This window comes from Argiope bruennichi, chromosome 4, assembly GCF_947563725.1.
Source record: "Argiope bruennichi chromosome 4, qqArgBrue1.1, whole genome shotgun sequence".
Taxonomy (NCBI): domain Eukaryota; kingdom Metazoa; phylum Arthropoda; class Arachnida; order Araneae; family Araneidae; genus Argiope; species Argiope bruennichi.
In genome coordinates, this window is record NC_079154.1 from 108,417,527 (window position 1) to 108,431,250 (window position 13,724).

Sequence of the window (13,724 nt, forward strand, 5' to 3'; positions counted from 1 at the left end):
AGTGGGTAAACTAAATCATATTCTTAGGATTATTTTAAAAAGCAAACGGTACATTTTCTGCCGGGGCATTTTTTTTAAAATTTCAGTCCACGTTGGAATTTTTTGTTAGCATTTGTGTACGCTAATTCCTAACAGGAACTTTAAGAATATGAAATACAAATCATAATCATATAATATAAAAGTTACTGCTGCAAGGCATCTCAAGAATTAAACCTGAAAATTTTCGACATGCGAGTTCCACGCAAAAATATCCATTTCCAGTAGATAAGTGCTTTAAAGTGTTTTAAAACTCATTCAATATCTGGAACTCTGTTTTTAAATTTCCATGACTCCAAAAATTTGATAAAAATTTAGTTATACTAATTTCCAGAGTTATAAAACCATTCAAGATTGATAAATAATGTTTGGAACAGAAATGATTACCTATAAAGTATGCTAATTTTTTACATAATTCTTATCTGCGAGATAACTTCTAGTCATTTCGAATGACAAAACATTTATTAATGGGAAACATGAATGGAAATGAGAATCTGAACAGTGCTATTATATCAATTTGAAACTCTTGGAATGATCACAGCGAAATCCGCTACACTTTAAAGGATCTTTGGATTTACCACCTACAAAATACATTTCTACATTTAATTTTTAATATTCGATTTTTGGTTAACTTTCTAAAGCAAACGATTCTTCATAAATTAATATTTTATTAATATTGGCACCGGAATGAAAAAAAAGATTAATAGCGGTGTATACTAAAATAAAAAAAAGAGCGGTAGACGAAATGAGTAAGACAAGGTCAGTGCAGCCTGCTATAAGTTTTTTTTATTTTTTATTGTAGTGCATTAATAAAATTTATATTTATTCAATCTAGCATTGACACACATGGGCTATTTTGAGTCAAATTTCTACATTTTGATGATGATCAAAAGGAGAAACGACACCACAATAAGATTCGGAGGACATCACATCACACGAGGATGTTTGATTTAAAACATCCTGCATGGGTAAATAAATTAATACATATTTATCTTGAATCGGCAAACTTCTTTTATCGAAGTACGACTTCACCCACCATGGCATCAAGGCGCCGAAACAAATAATGAAGAAGTAGTTTTATGCAAATTAATTCCATATAGAGAACAGAAAAAATAACGATTAGAATCATTTTGATTGGTTATGATATATTCAAGATACTTTAAAATAGACTAATATCGCCCGTTGTTCATTTTTTATGGTATTACTCTGTTTCTTTAGTCGATACATTTGAGGGATGTTTCGTTTAGTTAGCTGCTATATGATCTTCTGCTGTTGTCAGGCCATTTTACCTGTTATCGTGGGCCTTACTTCTTATTGGTAAGTGTTTTTAGACTTTTCATTGGAACAAGTTTTATTTTGACTTTTATTTCTAATTGTACGTTGAGTGAATTTTCACCTCTGCAAAACTTTGTCTCGTCCAATTGATTCCATTCATGTTATAACATACAAATTATTTGAAATCCTTAAAATGGCCTCCAACTTCTTTCTTAACACTCTTGTATGCAATGTTGAATCTAACTGACGTACTGAATTTCGGTTTATAAATGTTGCTAAGCAAAAGTATTAGTAATTTAAAATGCCCTTATATTATAGGAATTAAAATAATTATCCCAAATGTGATGCTTCGTCGAATTAGGAATTTAAACTCGGAGGTTAAGGGATTAACAATTTTTCATATTTTAATACGAATCTATAAAATGCATTCTTATTTGCATGACTTCAGAAATTATTAGTTATTGGGAGAAAACAATGAAGTGCTTGTTTCTCCAATATGTTGTCGTTTTTAGCATTGTTAAGTAATATGCAAAAAAACTCTTTCAAAAAGCAAAATGTGGTAACTTAAATGAACAGGAGGTTGATATTAATGCGACGAAGTAATACGTTGATTCGAAGAATTGACTGTGCGTGACAGGTTATTCTGGAGAGTTCTTAAATTCGAAGTTAAGTTCGCGAATTGAATCTAATAACTTTAGGACTTCCGAACCTCTTAACTGCCATATCAAAATAGAAAACAAACAAGGAAAGCTGGTTTTCTTTTTGACTTTTAACTATTTTTTGAGACGGTGTTGAAACTAGATAAATTTTAGAATAAGCAGGCTAGATGGATGTGTAAGCAGACGTTTGTGTACAGTACTCACTATCAAAGAAGTTTCTAACTGAAGTTGAAACAGCAATACTGAAACGGGTGCAAAACGTATGAGTTGAAGTTAATGGTAACTGGTGTCTAGCTATTCTGTACTGGTGCGGATACAGGGGCAGAGTGGTTATGATATCTAATCTTAGAGCAATTTTGGTCACCCAGCCAATATAAGGGAAACAACTGTTTAATATGCGACTAATAAAAAATAAACTGTGATCGTAACCAGATTAGTAAAGAAACTTAAATTATCGATTTAATTTTATGCTTCTGAAGTCTTCAATCTCCTTGAAGACTAGATTTAATTGGTGAACAGTTCAATTCGTAGTCGTGGGTTCTCGTATAAACCCGCTGCTATGAACACTAAGCTTAATAATTTAACTAGCCTTGACAACTTATTACAAGAGTACAGTTACATTTTAAAAATTTTAATGTATAACTCGTGTATTATGAGTATTATATAATCGAACTTAAGTTAAATTTAATGTCAACTAATGGTAATCTTAAACGATTTGTATCGTATTGTGAAATGTTTGAAAATCTTAAATTTGAAATTTGAAATCTTACGGCATACGAGTTTAATCTTGAATGCCTTATTTTCAGTCGAAGTGCTTCTGGAAGTCCAAATTTTACATGCTGAAGACTATATTCTTAAATTCCATTTTCTCTAAAACGTTAATTTGTATCCTCCACCAGCTTTTATCATATTGGAATATTCTAAAATGATAATGTGCCTGTTGTATTCGTATTCACATTTTGCACTCGTAAAGGTAGTTGATGTGAAAATTCAGCAAATACATTGATAATCGTAGATTTAATGCTAATAGCCTATTCGCACGGAATTGATCTGAAAACTTTAGCTGAAGTTGCAATACCGATAATGCAAAGCCTACAATAGTACCCGAAATTAAAATGAAAGTCAATAGCAGAAAACTTTAATTTGGTCTAATTTTCTTACAGGGTCATTGAAGAAATAGCATCAATCTACTGCTCTACATGGATTATAAATGAGCACGTGCCAAATGACATTCTACAACAATCTTAATGGGATATAACGAACACAGTCCGATCATGGAAACGAGAAACTGAAGACGTTCTATAATCTTCTACCAGAGGAAGGCGCAAATGTTTGAAGGTAAGGAAATGACCATGCATTTTTTATATTAACTCTTTATCTATGGTAAAATTTGGCTTTTACAACGTTAAACTTAAAGCGAGTTGGGCAAGTCGATTTAAAAGCATGTTAAAACTAATGTCGTCTACAAGCGGTCATCGAACATTTAATATGAATCGTCTAATGATCGCCGGAATACAAGGTATTTAATATATTATTGATGACAGCTGGCGTTAAAGGTTAAATTTCTCGCGATTTAAGAAATTTATATTTGAGAAATGTCTTCATCCTTTTAAATTTTGACTCGGAATGTTATCTTTTACCTTCTGTCTGGAAGCGTCTTGATATGCTAGTCTATGCTGAACACTCGTCTTTAATAACTTCTATCCCTAAACGCATTTTTCTCTTGGAACTGCCAAATAAATTCATTAAATGATTATTGCAGAAGTTATTTTATGTAAACGAATAAAATCCTAATCAAAATAATACGCTAAATATGATCGTCTGAATTGTTATGATCAATATTTAAATTAAAGAGTTAAATACAATCAGTTCTTGGAAAGTGTGCATTGATATTTCATATTTAACATGCCTGAATTTTCTCGGGTAATACGCATGTCTTCTATTCAGTTCAGATAGAATCAGCGAATTAAATATGCCACGGGTCAACTTCGTCCTATTTTAAACGGTCCTACCAAACTCTTGGATAGTACGATTTCAACGAACCTGCAAATGCCTTGATGCAAGGTAATTCAGTTAATTTTGAATCTCGGTGATAATTCATCAATTAAATATGAATTAATATTTGAATTAAAACTGAATATTAAAATATAGTGGGGAAGAAATGCATTGGAGTGAAGCAAATTTAATCAATTTTATTTGATTTTAATTGTCATTTTTCAAACCAATTTCCCACCTCGGTGATTGCAATGTACCTGCCTGTAGTTTTTTGTACAATTGACATTAAAATAAAATTTATATTCTGTCCGCATTTAATAAAATTTCTTTTATAGGCCATTTCTGCACGAGTTCAAATAGTTTTTACGAAAAAGGAATGACAGACGGATTGACGATTTCATCCTCGGAATTTTCAAATGCTCTATTCACACATGGGAGTGCAAAGATTCTATGGTGAGCTTTTACCTCTGATAAATTTCCTTTTCCGATATTTCTAATATGCTAGACAAAAAATAAAAAGCTAAATATACATATTAAACTTCAGACTAGTCCATTTCTTAAGTGATACACTAATTGTGCTCACATTTTTAATGGGAAAAGGCGAAAATGAGTTAAATTCGGTTTGAATCGGCAAGTAGCAAAGCCTGTGGCATACGTACAAATCGTTCCTTCGCCCTGAGTGAATAGACGACTTCTTCAGAAAGCTTTAAAGCTGTAGTTAGACTATTCGTCTATGGATACAATCTAGTGTCAACGCCTATAGCATCCTCGATTACATGAGGCTTTTTTAAAGTATCGTATGTCAGTATGGGCTCTGAAGACTTCTAATTTACGTTCTACGTAATTCGTTCGAATATCTGTGTATATTAGCAAATTCTAACATTACTAGAGTGGTTCTTACAAATCAAAATATAGGAAATTAAACAAATCTCTTAATTTATAATGGTTCGAGAGGTGACTGATGTCAAATTATAGAGTAATATTGATTCTGCGTAAATCGATTTTGAATGAAATCGGCCGTGTTGGCTTCTTTCCACTTCGGAAACATAAAAGGGTTAGCCATATGCAATCTTCCATGCATGGCTTTTGTGATTTAACTTGTAGAACCCTAAAGTCTGTGAAACGGCACTCTTAACTTTCTGCATAAAAATTTCAGTAAAATTTATCAATCGAAAGCAAACATGCGTTGAATCTCCAGTTTTAAGCGACATCCATTAATTTCCACATATAATAGGATTGTGTAAGTTATCTGGTATTGATATATTGTAAAAAGGAGTGGGAAATTCAAATCATTTTGAATAAGCAATGAATAAATACAAATTTTCAACTTATGAAAGTCGTTACCGGATTTCTACTTATCTGGGAAGGCTTTTAACTTACAGCAATGCAAGAATGCTCATGTATCCGAATTGTAATGGGGGAAAAAGTAAAGCTGTTGATTTGGAATCTGAAACAAATAGTGACTAAATACTTTCCACATTGTCATATTGCAATAAACTTGATGAAGGGACATTTTCCCCATGTTTTGCCTTATGTTCCTAATTTCTAGTATTTTCCATCTGGAGATTTTGTTTCACACAGCTGAGACGGGAAACAAAGATAATTAGTAATTATAAACATTTTTCGACGATTAAGTTTTCTCTGGGACATACAAATTCAATATTCAATTCCGCGTCTAATTTCAACGCAAGTATTTCAGTATTTACCCCTTTTGCATGAATTTTTGCGTATAGCTTATAATCATTAGTTATGCTTGAAAATAACTCATTAAATTTGGATTATATTCAATGTATTCATCAAACGCTTTTTTCAGGACACCCTGCTAACTCCGTCCATTGAGTATGATCCAAAGGTTCGTCTTGATTGGCATTAACCTTCATGGCATCGTACATCTAGATGGCTTTTTCACATTCCTGTTATCAATCGGCAACTGAATGGTAAAACTTTTAATAATGAAGTACCTTTACATGATTTTGGATAAGCACGGCACCTTAAAGTATTCTCTGCTTGGGAGTTTACTATCTGATGAACTCGAAAACCACATGAATTTACTTTATAGTGATCAGTTCTGTGTGTAGAATTTGTCAAATTATTTTGACTAAAATTAATTTTAAATAAACCGATACAGGTTTCTAAACTACTGTGCGGAGAACTTATATGAATTGAGTAAGATTTTTGAACTCATTAAATGCTTATATAGAAAAATTTAAATAATTTACCTTTAATTTTAAATTATTTCGAATGAAACGGACAATTACCTAAAGCTACTCAATGTTCAGTTCAAGGGTAATACTATCGCATGTCGAAGTGTTGATTCCATTCAAGTTCTAAATTTTTTATCAAACTATAAATCATGCTAAACTCTTAAACAAAACATTAATCTTATGTTTTCTGTAATACCCGAATTTAATATCTGCATTAAAATTAATGTCTACATAATCCTTTATGCCTCTCGTTCCATTGGTCGTTTCTTTTCTACCGAAAATTAGTACAATAAGATTATCGCCTAATATTCCAGGTAATGATCGCAGCATTCTAGATACATAACATATGAATGACATCAACGAATAGACCTCCTTAACAAATCTCTTTATATCGGATAAATGTTATAATAATCTTGGAAATAGTCCTTTCCGAAAAATAATTCGAACGCTTAAATTTTCTAAGTTGGATAGAAGAAGCCAATTTAATCTTCTAAAATTATACATATTCACTAGATACGAGTTACATGTCTTAGTTTCATCAATTCTTGAATTATCACTATGTAGAAAACGCATAAAGACAAAGTATTTCCACAAATAGGTCAGTTAGAAACCATATATTATACAAGTTAGTCCGCTTAAATTTATTAAAACATTTCTTAATTAGTGAAGCATTAAATATGAAGTAGCAACAGCTTAGTGTCTGGATGGGAGGAATGAGGTCTCGTCAATAGCTTCAGTCCTGTCTCAAAATTTGAATTCAAAAATATTTGTCAATACATTCAATGTTCTGTTAAGGCTAACTATAACATTCTATTATACTCATTGTAGGGTTTCGCTCGGAACATTAAATGAAATTAGGTTAAGTCTTTTCGGCAGTTGCTGTTGCCAGTATGAAAAGTAGAAATTGCTCTTAGTAGCTATCGGTTATGAACCAGTTAAGTTTTGGGAATTTTAGGTTCGATTTGGCAATGTAAAATGGAGGTTTAACACGTTGAGTTATATGTTGGTCCCTGTTTACTTTCCGTCTAGGTTGTTTGGGACCGGCAGCCTAACGGAAAGTAACGGTCCCCAGGGAACCAGTTCTTAACGTGTTAACGAATTAGTGTGGGGTAGAATGAAGTTAGGGAGGAGGACTAGCTAGTGATCCCCAATTAAAGACTCGTTATTGGGATTTCAATGCTTTAAATGAGGAATATCACTAGGGCGGGGTTGGGGTTTGACTCCGTACAGAGCAATTTATACTTCAACTACTGGTGACTACAGTTAAAAATCTAATGCTGAAGATCAAATATCGGTAATCGCAAATAGTCTAAAGATTTTTTCACTAAATGAAAACGGGCAGGACTGGGATTATGATTTGTTCTAAGAAATGTTCGTGTAATTCAGCAAAAATTCTGAACGCAAATTTTAAATGCAAAAAATTTAATATAGATAGCATATAGATTGCATCTTTCTACCGCAGGTTATTACTAATGTTTACTAAAACATCACTTTCTAGAGTTTGCGCTCGAAATTCGAGGCTTTTATTAAATAATTCTTATCGTCAAAACACGCTTTTGGACATAAACCAGTTAAAATTGGATGAGATTTAACAAAATTTAGGTCAGTGAAGTATTTGAAAAACTCAATTTCTCTTGATAGTATATTTTAAGCATTCCCATAATTTCAATGAATGGCTTCTGTAGTTCACGAAATTCTGAAGAAACTTTTCTAAAGAAAAACACTTTTACAAGATTGATTGTAATTCGGGAAGTAACACAAAATAGAATGGATTTGTGTACACTCGGCTGCTTACGTTTTTCCGTTTCTCGCATAATTCCTCTAAATATTACCTGAAATGACAAGGATCATTAGATATTTCCCCCTCCCCATTTTCTACGATCTTCTTTCGTCTTTCAATAACCTTCCCAGGAAAGTAGAATGCATCTAAAAATTTTAGTTGAAAGATAACATATCATTAATGAAATCGAACATATCATAAATGGAGTCTCCATATGATTCGTTTTCTAATGGCTTCTCTAAAACCATTCAATTCTCTAAACCATTAATTAGTTGGCTTTAATTAGCCCAATTTAAATACCGCCACTAAGTAATTTTATGATTGTCCGTTTCATTTTAATTTAAAGTCTTAAATATCTGTAATGTGTTAAGGAATGGATTTATAATGTATAGCTGAAATCTCCCTTATTCTTAGAATAAGAATTTAATGAAATAATGCGCTTAATATTAATTGCGAGCACCGATATACGTAGTCCAAGAAGTTTTTAAAGAAACTAAGGTGAGATAATCGCAGATTCGATTTCATTGAAGTTCCCTTTTCACTTTAGAAATTTAATTGAAGTAATTTTATGTTGTCGATCCGAAATTGAAAATATGTAATTATGCAATATTGTATGCGTAAAATTTAAATTATATAAATTGTATTTTACACAATACTGTATTCGTAAAACTGTATTTATTTTGTTATTGTATAGCATGTTTCATATATTCTATCTAGGATTTTCTTTACTTGTAGGCAGATAAAGTGCATCTATGTAAAGGCTGGAGGGTGTATAAGATAAATTTCTGCTAGGCATTCCATAAATTTAATCGCGCATTTTAAGAAATCAAGTATTTAGCTTTATTAGTTTGTTATTAAAGAATTGAAATGGAAGTTGAAAGAAATCTGAATTCGAGATCGAGTTTCCAAGTTTTAAACGGAGTTTTTTTCATACTTCAGTCCTGTCTTTCTAAATTTTAATTCTATGACGTAATGGCTCTGCTGAATTCTTAAATAAAAAGGCTTTCCTTATTTGTAAGTTCACCGAAGGACTAAAATTCATGTCTTCTATTCTATCGGATTCTCGTGGCAAAGAAAATCTCGAACATTAGCCCTAAGAATTCGAATGCATGAAATTTCGGGAAGAAACGGGATATCGACTCTTAACAGAAATTGACCGGCTTTAAAAATTGAATTGCAAATATAATATCGACTTGTAAATGCAGCCGAAATAATGGCATTAAATTAGAGGCTAATTTTAAAATCAAACTGCTGTCATTTCGAGATCCGTTACTCCAATAAAAACTATTTGATTAGTTTCGTCTAATATGCTCGATTACCAGTGAAAGATACGCTTAAACTTTTAAAGGGTACTAACTGCGTTATCATTTTGAAACTCATCAAATGCGACCGATGTTGAATTTTTAATTGTAACTCTCCTAAATGGTCCTTTATTTCCTTAGCTTGAGTGAGTTTTTGCAATTTGCAGTAAACAGATATTTAGCGTTATTTAGAATGCCCGAATTTAAAGTCGCTTGTTATTTTGAATATTAACCACCTAGTTTCCCACTTCTGTTGCTTAAACTTTTAAAATTTAGCTTCGTAATGCATTGAACCATAACATTTAGTAAGAATCAATGCTCCCCCAATGTAAATTCTCCCATAAACGAATCCCGTTTTTATTTAAAATGGATGAACCAGACAAGTCCATTTTAAGCTTTACCTAAATTTTGGTTTCATTTATAAATACAAATATGAATTCTAAACTTCTTCCGATGTAATTTGTATAATTGGACCTTTTTAAAGTTTCTGTATAGTATAACTAAACTTAAGCAACCGAACGTGATTAGATAGAATTCAATGTTTAACTATCCCATTAAGCTGAAGACGATTTATAGCTACGCCGGCAAGCTAATAGATTATCTTCTGCTTCATTTGAAGCACTTTGATTGTGATGTCTGGCCAACATCAGATCAAGGTTTCAAACAAGTTGAATGATTAAAATGTAAATTTAATTGTTCGTAATATCTTAATTTAGGCGGAACTGTTTATTTTAATTGTATCTATTTGAATTAAATCGGAAGTAGATTAAATACGTAACGATTTTAGCGCACCGTGAATTTATGCATTTTTACATAGCACTCCATTTCTTAGTAAATACTTTAATTTTTTATAACGGAACTTGTCTGGTTGATACCAATAAGAGCTACTACGTAAAACTCGTAAAGTAGCAGAAGAAAACATTTAATTCTACAATTCTTGCAATAAAATTCGAATTTTGCAGTAACTTGCATTTGGCAAAAATTTCTGAAAATAGAACTCGGATCTGATAAAATGAGAGCCCTCCTCGACACGCAACGTTCTTGAACTGTATTTCAACTTTATTTGAAGCGTTACTAGAGCTGGCAAGGCTTATGTATAATAAATTTGGCAAAAGTATCGGAAATAATACTTGCATTTGGACTTTTAGGTAATAGATGTCAATTAATAATTTCTATTCTGGAGCGTGAAGAATTTAAATGCCAAAATGTTAATGTTTAATACCGATTGTTATTCAATTTCAAAGTTCCAAGATCATTGTGTAGCAAGATGTTCAAATATTTTAGCTTCCTGAAAATAAACCAAGAACTTTTGATATCCTAGTTGAAGAATAACTAAATCCTGCTTTGTATCTTTATTTAAAATTAAGGTTAAAGGGATATAATACAGGTTTCTATTCTTGCACCAAGCAAACCAATGTAAATTCAATATTCTTTGGAATATAGCTTCTTGCTAGAAAGCCTCTATTGGTACCCAAGATTCGGAAATAATCAGATTTTGTCTTTTTTGGCATTGGTTATAAATGAACTCGAACTCGAGTAAAAAATCCTTCATCCGATATTCGTTTAGGAATTTTAATAAACGGAATTAAATTTTTCTGAACTTGTCTTTGAGTTAAATCTTGAATGATTCTCAATTAATATTCTTGATGCAGGTCACTTTCGAAGCGTTAGTTTGTGAAGGAGATTGTCACTGACTGTGCTAGCCGGTCAACTGACAATCGTCTACACTTCTGAAGGCATTTTGAACTCGACGCCTGATCACCATCGAAAGCGAAATGCCTTGGAATTTAAACTTTCGGTGAAAAAGTGAAAATTCGGACAGAAACGCATTGATAGGACGAATACAATTGAATTGCTCTAAAAAAAATACATTGCGTAAGTGTTGTACTTTACGAACATAAGATAACTAACGATATTTGTTACTACAGTGACGAAATTGACCTACAATTCCGTTAGTAATCCGGACTGTTACAATAAATTTTCCATTGGGTTTTGCTGGTGTGATTCTGAGCCTTTATTAATCTATTTATAAAAGGAAAATCGAAAAAAGCACTCTCAGAGCAGTTAGGAAAATTCTCAAATTCCTGAATAATCTTTTTTAACGAGAATGTGTGAGGCCAGCCTATGAATCTTTGCCCCTTAAGAGAATCTTGAAGTTCCCTCTTAAATTTAGAGCTCTATTTCAATTTTAGCATACGGGCTACCTCAACTAAAAGAATTTAATATCCCAAATCTCTATTCAATTAATATATCTTATGACCCTGGTTTAAGTTGAAATTTAACTATAGCATTACATGCATTCAATGTAAATCGTGGTATAATTTGTCAGTTGGTATTCGTTCCTTATTGTGTTAATTTTATCCCACTCTTCCCATTGCAATCATTGTAGGACCACTAATTACGGTAATGACCAATGAAATTTTTAGCCTATACGTAACAAATTTAAATCGCTTCCTTACAAAGATGGTACATAACTCGTTTGAATAAATTCAGCAACGCCACTTTCAATTTTCTGCATCCATTACGTCTTGATGGTAAATTGGAAGAAATTTCCTTTTGAACGTATTATCGCTCTTATAAATAAATATCGCGATTACTGCCTCAATAGGATTATGCTAAATTAATCGAAGTCCATGTTGGTCCTGAGTTGTCATGGTAGGGATTTAAAATAATATTAGTTCGGTTAATCTGGTAAAACCAACTAATAAAGTTCAATGTAATCTGTTTGAAAAATCGCCCGCACAAGTAAAGGATGTCTCGGTAACTTTAAAAGGCGGCAAATGAAGGTTTTCGTTTACAAAATGCATCATCCAGCCTTAATCCGATTAAAATTTAAAGCTTCAGGGCTCCTAAAAGAATTTTTAAATACTAAGAATTAAGTTGATGCTTTGAATAAGATTATCAATAAAATGCAGTCTTGAGGTTCTTGTAATTAAAGTGTACGAATATTTTCCAGTGTTATAAAAGAAGGAAACCTAGAATCGTAGCTTCCATTTATGTCAATTGGTAATGTTGCAATTTTTCTCTAAATGTATTAGTCTAAGTTTGTATTAGCCTACAAACGTAGTATATAGGGATTGACCTTACGTAACTGCTATAACAAGATTATTTCATCTGCCAAAATTGGAATAAGTGATTTCTGAAGTAATTCTAAAATGTATCCTTAAATTGAGCATAATTTGCCAAACGCTTCAGCTCTATACAATTTTCTTTAATGAAATCTTTATAAAAACTGTACTTAAAGATGTATTAATACAACTCGTAGATTAAATTATCCTCAAGTTTGCTTTTATAATCTTTCTAAAATCAAACTCGCTACATCACTGTGAAATGAAGAGCCTAAATGCGCAAGCTTTGTAAAGTGGACAATTTTGTCTAATCAGACTAGAAACTATATCTTTAAAATTTAAAGAACAGAAACGTGAATTTCTCTTTAACCCTGCATGGCGTATTCTATTATGCTCTAGAACTGTTGACTTGTAAGTTGCTATATTCTAATATTTGTGTATACGAAACTTGTTGCACCTATTAAATTTCTTTCTCTATAAATGCATCTTGTTCTTTTTGTGTAAAGTTGTAAACTAGTTCTGTTAGTTGTGATAATGTTTAATTTTTCCTTTAGATTAACATATATTCATTTGTAATGGGGAAAATGGAGTGAAATATTTACACTCAAAGAGATTTTTTATTTACCATTATTTTTGATGCGTATCTATGTGATAAACTTGTTTTATGTGTAGGAAACTAATATTCGAGTATTACATTTTTCAGTAGGATAATTTTAATGACAGCAAAACCCGAAATTAGCACTTTGTTTTATATCCATCTTTTTCAATAGTGTAAATGTATTGTTATTTTAATTAATCTCTTTTCTTTGAACGAGATTATCGTCTATAATGTACTTAATTGTTGCTGTTTATGTATTGTGCTAGCTAGTTTTCTCTTTTTTTTGTCGAGTATTCGTTCTGCGGTATTTCTGTTCCTGAATGCAAGAAACTCGATTTATTGTTACTCTTATAGTTGGCTTTTTCTGAAATTTCTGTATGCAAGTAATCAAATGTTTTAATCACTTCTATGTACTTTATGATGCTTCAATTTTAAAGCAACTGTGATGTGTTTACTAATAAACCTGATTTCTCATAATTTGTAGTCTTTATTTGTTTTAATGTCCATTTTTACTGTCGGTCTTCTCGATGATATTACTGCTGCACTTTGCTTTGTCCTTTATAATCATTAGAAATGAAGGCTTTTAAACCTTTAAAAAGACTCCGAAGGTTAACGGAGATTTCAATTTTCTAGTAGGAGCCTCTTTTACACCGGTAAATCTTTAAGATGGGTAGTCATTGAATAAATACCGCTTTTTGGAGCTTCAAATGATTAAAGCTCAATTGTTAATTTTGTACAGTACTGTCTCTGATCTTTTGTCTATTTCCATGTTTTGGTTTACCACTCTCAGCAAGTCTGTTTTATTTTT

General features: G+C 31.8%; 1 long non-coding RNA gene across 1 annotated transcript; it reads left to right on the forward strand.

The window, feature by feature from the left end:
• The first annotated feature begins 1,231 nt into the window (after positions 1-1,231).
• Positions 1,232-6,012, forward strand: LOC129967091 (uncharacterized). Its single transcript, XR_008784348.1, has 4 exons — positions 1,232-1,353; positions 3,134-3,308; positions 4,301-4,418; positions 5,779-6,012. It is a non-coding gene; the product is annotated as an uncharacterized LOC129967091 (long non-coding RNA).
• The last annotated feature ends 7,712 nt before the right edge of the window (positions 6,013-13,724 follow it).